Genomic DNA, 7,644 nt, shown 5'->3' on the forward strand with positions numbered 1-7,644 from the left:
AAAATTGTATCATGCAGATGACATATTAGATTTAAAATATAAAAAATAAAGTTATAAATAAAATTAGACAAAATTCATTTCTATTTATTATTTACACTAATACTTGGTTTTTCTTTATCTTTTATTTTTTATCTCTTATTTATACTAATACATTTTTTTATTTAAAAAAAAAAAATCAATTGGCCTACACACTATATTCCAAAATTGAGATATAGGTTTAACTTTTTGGAGTTCTTTGTCTATGGATAGGTCATGGTGAGTTGGCACAATCACAACTCACTTTAAAGAAAATGGATTGGGTCGGGTCTGAAGTCGGGTCTTTTAAGACGGTGGTGTGGTTCGGAAATTATCACGTAAGGGACAGTAACTCTAAGGAATTTTTTGCAATATAACCCAATCATCAATAAATAAAAAATTAAAAAACTCTGGAACCTGACGAACACAATAAAAGGAGCCACTCTTGCAGTTCCAAATCCTTTTTCTTTCTTTCCGTTCTCCCTAATCAAGGATTCCTTCGTGTTGTGTTCCGTGTTAATGGTTTATTGTAAGTTCTCTCCCTCCTCTTTGTAATATCTCTTATTCAATTGCTTAATGCTTTCATTTTCGTATTCCTTTGATCTTCCGATTTTATCTTGGGATCTTTCCGCNCACAATTTCTTTTATTCCACAGTTTTTTCATGCAAATGGGAATTCGGGAACAATCAATTAATTGTATAATGTTTTTAACTTTCGATTTTTATTTTCCATTCTGTCCATTGTGCTTCTTTGAACCCTAATTTTAGTTTTGCTGAAGAGAGTTTTTAATGTTAGGTTGTATCTTATGGGATTGGTTACTTTTCTCATTTCTCAATTAACTTTGTTTTTGTGTGATTGTAACCGACAGAACAATTATTCTAGGAAATACTTGTTGCAATTGGTTATTCTGCAGTTGTCATTGAAAACAACTGATACGCTCCAGTCCGTGGAAGCAGCAGCAGAATCCATGAAACTCTTGAATCTGGTTTGATCGGCAGCGGATGAATGTGGAAGCAAGTATGGAGGCAGTGCTTATATGGATGATAGCTAGCTCAGAAGGCTCTCCAGGGTTGGAAAGAAGCTAGAGGGAAAATGAAGGAAGCACAGGCAAGTGACTTTCGAAGAGAGAAAGGCTGGAAAAGCTTTCAGCTGAATTCATTCTCAAGGTTCAAAAGTGATGGTATATGCTAATACAAGCAATTTATAGCCAAAATGTGTAGCCTATGAATGGTGCTGATTAAAACTAGATAAACACAGATTTCAACACGTGGCAGTGGTGTGGAATATGCGTGGAAGTGCAGCAGCAAACGGTTGCTGCCAAAACACGTTTCTGATGCAGCGTGTAAGCATGTGCATTTCTTGAGACAACTCCAATCTTGCTAAACTCACCCCTCCCTTGTGGAAAAGACACTTTTGTCCTTCTTCTGGTTTAGTGGACTATTTATTTGAGCTTGGGCCCCACGTATCATCCCCTCCCTCTTGGAAAGGATTTGACCTCAAATCTGATGATTCATCTGAGGACTTATTTTTGTAAGCTCCATACAAGTTCCTCCTGGATCAAAGATTAATCTGCAATAAGTATCAAACATATTTCTGATTAGTTTTCTATGACCCAACAAAATATGTGAAAGAACATGTGTAGAAGAAGGTTTCTTAATTTTAAAATGTTCAAGTTTAATACTATGAATAAACCTTTCTTCTTTTGAAATTTCATTTGTTTCTTGAGTTAGTGGTACCATAAAGGTAACCCTAACTCAAGTTGTGAATTGCCATGTATTGAAAGTTTTTTCATTTTTAAAGATGGCATGGCAAATTTTTGGAGAGAAAAGTGAGATTTTGGACTTTCAAAAATAAATGAAGAAAAGTGAAAGGATAGAAAACCTTTCCTTAATAGTTTTGATTCCATCGTGGTTGGAGGAGATATTGCTCTTAGTTGCTTTTGTGCACTTTCTTTCACTTCTTTTCTTTCAATTTCTTCTTTGTCTTTCTATTTCTTTTTCTTTTATTCTCTCTTCCGCTTTTCTTCTCTCTTCTTCTCTTTCCTCTTCCTCTCTTTTTCTTCTCTCTTCTTCTCTTTCCTTTCTTTCTTCATCTTCTCTCCTTTCCCTCTCTCTTCTTTCTTTCTCTATTCTCTCCTTGTCTTTTCTCACTTGTTCTCTTCTTCTCTCTCTTTCTCTTCTTCTTTCTTCTTCTCTTTTTCTCTCTTTTCTTCTCTCCTGTCTCTCCATTCTTTCTTGTAATTGCCTATGTTCTCTCTCAAATCTCCTTTTACTTCCCTCATTCAAGAACTTCATGAGTTTTTCTCTAAACTCTATTTCTTTACGATTGAATCCACTTAATTTTTCAATGAATGATTTGCCTTCTCTAATAAACTCTCTCATATGTTCTAAGTTACTTTGAATATTTGAAGGCACAAACTTTCTTCTCATGCATGATCTCAATTCATACCAATTTTCAATGGTGGATTTTCTACCTTGATGAACCCAATATTGCCTTTCATCCCACCACTCTAATGCATGCTTTTCTAATCTAGAGAGATATAAACTAAGAACTCGAGATTCACACTCTCTAGAAAGAACAATTGCACTATAAGACTCAAGTTCACTTTGCCTAATAAGGACATGATACATTTGATTAATTTCTTTTTCCCAAACTAGATATGTTAAAACATTTGTATCTTTACCAAAGAAGGGAATTTTTCTAGCTTTAGTACACAAATCATCTTTNATGTATGAACTAGACAACCTAGATGAATAAAAAGACATTTTTGTTTCTAAAAGTTGTCTTGTGTTGCAACTACTTAGATTTCACCCAACAATTTCCAGGTAAGGGAGGTGAATCACTAGGATTACTTAAGTACCAAGCCTTGTCCTTGCCAAAATTGTTCTAGGCTACTTACTTAGTTGTTGTTACTCAAAGATGACTTTTATGATCACAAAAGATGACTCAAATAATCAAAGAAAATGCTAGGACTCTAATGTCGGACTCTAAGGTTTCCTAACGTAAATTCAAAAACTTAAAAGAAATGTAAATGGAAAAGTGAGGTCTCCTAGGTGAGGATTGGAACTTTGGAACCAAGACACACTCACCGTCTACCAATTTTTAGATTAATCGGTCCAATCGGTGTTTCCCTGTTCGATTTAGGGTTTTCCCTTCATTTAGGGTTTCCGTGAGTTCTACCTTGCATTCGGTCNGATTAGGTTCTAGATCGTTTTCTCCTTCGAATATAATCCATTCCGCTNCGTCATTCATCGTCGAAGAAGCTTCGAGGAGTCCGCATCATCTCTCGGTCAATCTCCTTCGAGGCTNTCCCGTATCAAGTGGTATTCAGAGCTCGGTTCGAGCACGCGTCAACAGCTAAGTATCTCTGATTTTTGTTTTCATTGTTTCTCGTTTTTTTGTTTCAGTTTGATTCGGTTTTGTCGAGTTCATTATGATTCTGAGTTTCTGTGTTGTTTTGATTCTCGTTTCTGTCTCTGTTTCATTTTGTTTTGTCTGAAGTTCATATGATTTTGATTCGCGTTTTTGTCTCGGTTTGATCTTGATTCCATGTATCTTGTACTGTTTCTTTCCATTTACNCGTTGTCATTATCTTCTTTGAATGTCTTGATTTGTTTGTGTTGTATTCTCTGAATGAGATTCAATGTGTTTGTGTTTTGAATATNTCCTCATATCTGTTTAGGTTTCCGAGTTGTGTTGTCCTGTGTTTTGAGTCCTTTCCATCATTTTATTCGGTCAAATTGTTTTGTTTGAGTCTTTATTTCTGATAATCTGCATTCTGGTTTTGTTATGAGTTTTGTGCATTGATTTAATCGGTGCTTTGCTTAAATTGTCAATCAAATCTGAGTTTAACTAGTTGTTGCTCGTATTTTGTGATTCATTTGAGTTTCCTGCACTGAGTAAGTTCTGTACACCATATATAAGCTATGACATTTGGATAAATGAGCTTAGTGGCAGATTTCAGTGGTAGTGATAATGAATCTCCTGTTCGTGAATCTGTTTTGATCTTTGCAACAATACAATCAGTTTTAATTTTGTTTGATTGAAGTCTGGTTATGAAGTTGAGCTACTGTCCAACAGCAAGTGCATACTGCAAAGATCAATGAAAGGCATAGCCTAGATCAATTGCACATTGTGAAAACAGTTTAGCATATTCTGCAGTTGACCGATCTGCACATTCATTGTGAGTCCTGTTCTTTAGTGTTTTAAATCTGGTTTGAACATCTTACTCTTTGCAAACCATCCAGTATGTATCTCTGCTATTTTGAGCAACTTTCATTTGTTGTTTTGAGTCCTGTGATTTGTTCACATGTTGTTTCCATATCTGAGTCAAATTTTGGTTGGTTAACCTGCTTACATTGAGTAATTTGGGGGCTGACTAAGTGAAAATNTGAGATAGTGTGTTTCTGCATCAAGTTGTTTTACAAACAAGTTTGTTTTAGTGATTTGAAACTGATGATGCAAGGAAACCACGAATTATAACTGCCCAACCATTTTAACTNTTTACACCACCAAATTTTTGGCAGTTTTTTTCATTAACAAGTTGCTGGTTTGATTGATTACATCTNAGGTCTGTGTGGTGCATCTACATTTGTGTAAACTTGCAGCAAAAGCTTGGTTCCTGTGTGATATCTTAAATACACAATTCAAAAGCAACATTTCAGTCATTTAAAAAAAAAAAGAAAAAGAAAAGAAGCTGAAAGACCAGTGCAAGTTCAAATTTGAAAACTGATGCAACCTAGACTAACTTTTCTTAAACATCTCAGCAACTTCTTATTGTCTTTTTATTGCTTTTAATTCTGTTCTAGTGCCAATCATAGGATCTGTTTGAGTGCCTCCTTTCTTGAAAGCTTTGTTTCTTGCTTGTTTTAATTGATAACTCTGGTTTTGCCCATTACAAGTGCAATCTTTTCTGCTGTTCTTAATTGAGCTTTCTTTGCTTTTGTAATCTGGTCTAGTGTTCTTTTGAGTCTGTTGTTCTGTGGTGCTGTCATTTCTATGCTTTAGTAGCTGTCCTGTTTGGTAGTGTCCATTATCTTGATCTTTGCCTAGACATTTCCTTTCAATGACTGAGAAACACTTTCACTCTGGTTTCTGGAAAATTTGAGAAAGGTATTTGTGAATGGTAGCATCCTAGGTGGTGGAGATCCACAGGATTATCTGGTCTTGACTGAAAATTGTTCCCAAACCTACCCTTGAGTGTGTTAGAGAGTACCTTGAGTTGTGAGTCTTGTAAGGCTGCATTAGCCTAATTTCCTTGGCAAATTTGTGAGCGAAAATTGGCCTTCAGTTAACTGTTGCTAACTATTTTATGACTGATCATTATGCAGGAAATTGAAGGAGCAAACAATTGTGATTGTTTGAAACTGCCACATGCAGATTTCCGTTATTTTCGAGAAATTGATTGATTGTACTAGCTGAATTGTTCTGTTTTGCTTGTGAAAATTGTTACTGCACACACTGTTGCATTCATCTTATAATCTATTTTCTGACTCATTGATCTAATCCCTGTTTTGAAAATGAATGGTGATTTCATGGTTTAATTAGACATGTGGAATGCTGAATCTTGAGTTAATAAGATCTGTTTGAACCTGGTAGATACATTAGGAATTGCTAATAATGTGCTGATTGTTTTATGAGCATTTCTGGAATTGCATCAACTTGATCTAACTTCCCATGATTAATTTTTACGTTGAGTCACATCCAATCTGAGATCTATTTCACTGTCCATTGTACTTGCTGGATTATGTTTTGACTTGTATGAAGAATTGATTTTCCTGGAATTGTTGATTAAATCAGTCTGGTTCAGTTTTGAGTTGCCCCTATTTGCATCTGGTTTAATATTTGTGTTCATGAGCATCTTTTACTAGCATTGGTGTATTTTATGTGCAGAGTTGGACTATTTGGAATCAATACTTTCTCGAGTATACCACAACAACGACACTTCAGTTTAGAGCTTGGAGCAAGCCTGAACAACCATTTAATTAGGGGAGTTGCTTAGTTTTCTTACCTCTGGATTGTTTAATTGTTTCTGTCTTAGCTTGAAATTGATAGCATTGATGGTTGCTCTGCTGAAATGAGTGTGAATATCTGATTGCTGATTCATTAATATACCCATGGTTTTTGAACGGAAGTGTTGTTTTCATGGTTTAATTGGGCATGTTGAATGTTGAATCTGATTTGAAAAGCTGACCAACCAGTTTATTATTACACATTCCATTTTATCACTGGTTTGGTATTTTGATCTGCACCATCAGTCTGATATTATATGTATGCCGAATTGGATTTGCTAAGACCTATTGGAACTTGGTAAATGAGTTATGAATTTGCAGATACTGTGTTGATTAGTTTGTAAGCATTTCTGGATTGCATTAACACTGTTTCACTGCCAACATTTCATTCAGTCTTACAACAGTGACTAAAGCATTTCATTTCCAATTTTTAATTTCATGATTGAATGATTTAGATCACTAGAGTCTGTACTGCATCATATCATTCTTGTCTTTGGATAGACCAATTTAGACCATGAATTTTGATTAGTTTGAATTGATGATTGAACCAGTTCAGTCTGTGTTGAGAATTATCTATAAATTGAATCTGGGTCAATGTCCGTTAACATTCATAGTTGATGAATTTTGGTGTGATTACTGTGTACAACAGTGTTTTGTTTTGAATCATTAGACAACATTAGAACATGGCAGAATCTTGGATGTTAGTGTATCAATTACAAGAAAACAACAGCATGAGCACTTTTTGTGGAAGTTCTGACCTGAAGAATTTATTTGCTGAATCATCCGTGTAGCAGTAGGACCAGGACAACAGCAACATCTGTAGCAGTGGCAAGCTTGTGCAGTTACGAGAAAGGGAAGTTTACTGCCCTATATCTTCTTCTGCCATCTGTTTTCATTAAGTGAATCCTCACAGCAATTTTGTACATACGTGTTTGTAGGCTTGATCCGAAGCTAATACCAAGTTATCCATCCAGCAACAACAAACTGACGCAGCAGATTGAGACAAGTGACTGTTTCAACTATTTTGAACAGAGATTTGATCAAGAGACAATCAAAAGTGGAGCACGTGAAGGTGGGCAGCAAAAGACCGTAGCACTATAGCATAGGATTCAGTTCTTTTGTATTTTTTTTTTCCTTGTATTTTTCATGGGCTTGTGTTTAGTCCACTGTTAGTCTTAGCTTGTGTTTGTAAATGGCCTTTTATAAAGTCCAAGTATTTGGAAGAGTCCTTGGTGCTCTTTCCAAATCTTGGCAACTTTAATTGCTTTAATTTTAGCATAGCTAGACATAGGAGTAGAATTTGATTGTCTTGCATGTGTGTGATTTTCACGTGTAGGTGTGACCTTGTCACATTAGAGTCCGAAAACGTTTTAGGGTTTTAAAGTCCGATTGTCTTTGTTTGTGTGTACTTTGATTTTAAAAGTAATTTTACTTTAAAGGGTATTTAGTGAGTAGCACAAAACAAATCTGGCAAGGCAAAGACTTGGTACTTAAGCAACCCTAGTGGTTCACCTCTCTTACCTGGGATTTGTCAAGTGTGAAATCTTTAAATCCTTTAGATTAGAAGAACTTTTAAGAACAAAAATGTCTTGTTATTCATATAGTTCCTCTAGTTCAT

The sequence above is a fragment of the Vigna radiata genome, chromosome 3 (assembly GCF_000741045.1).
Source record: "Vigna radiata var. radiata cultivar VC1973A chromosome 3, Vradiata_ver6, whole genome shotgun sequence".
Taxonomy (NCBI): domain Eukaryota; kingdom Viridiplantae; phylum Streptophyta; class Magnoliopsida; order Fabales; family Fabaceae; genus Vigna; species Vigna radiata.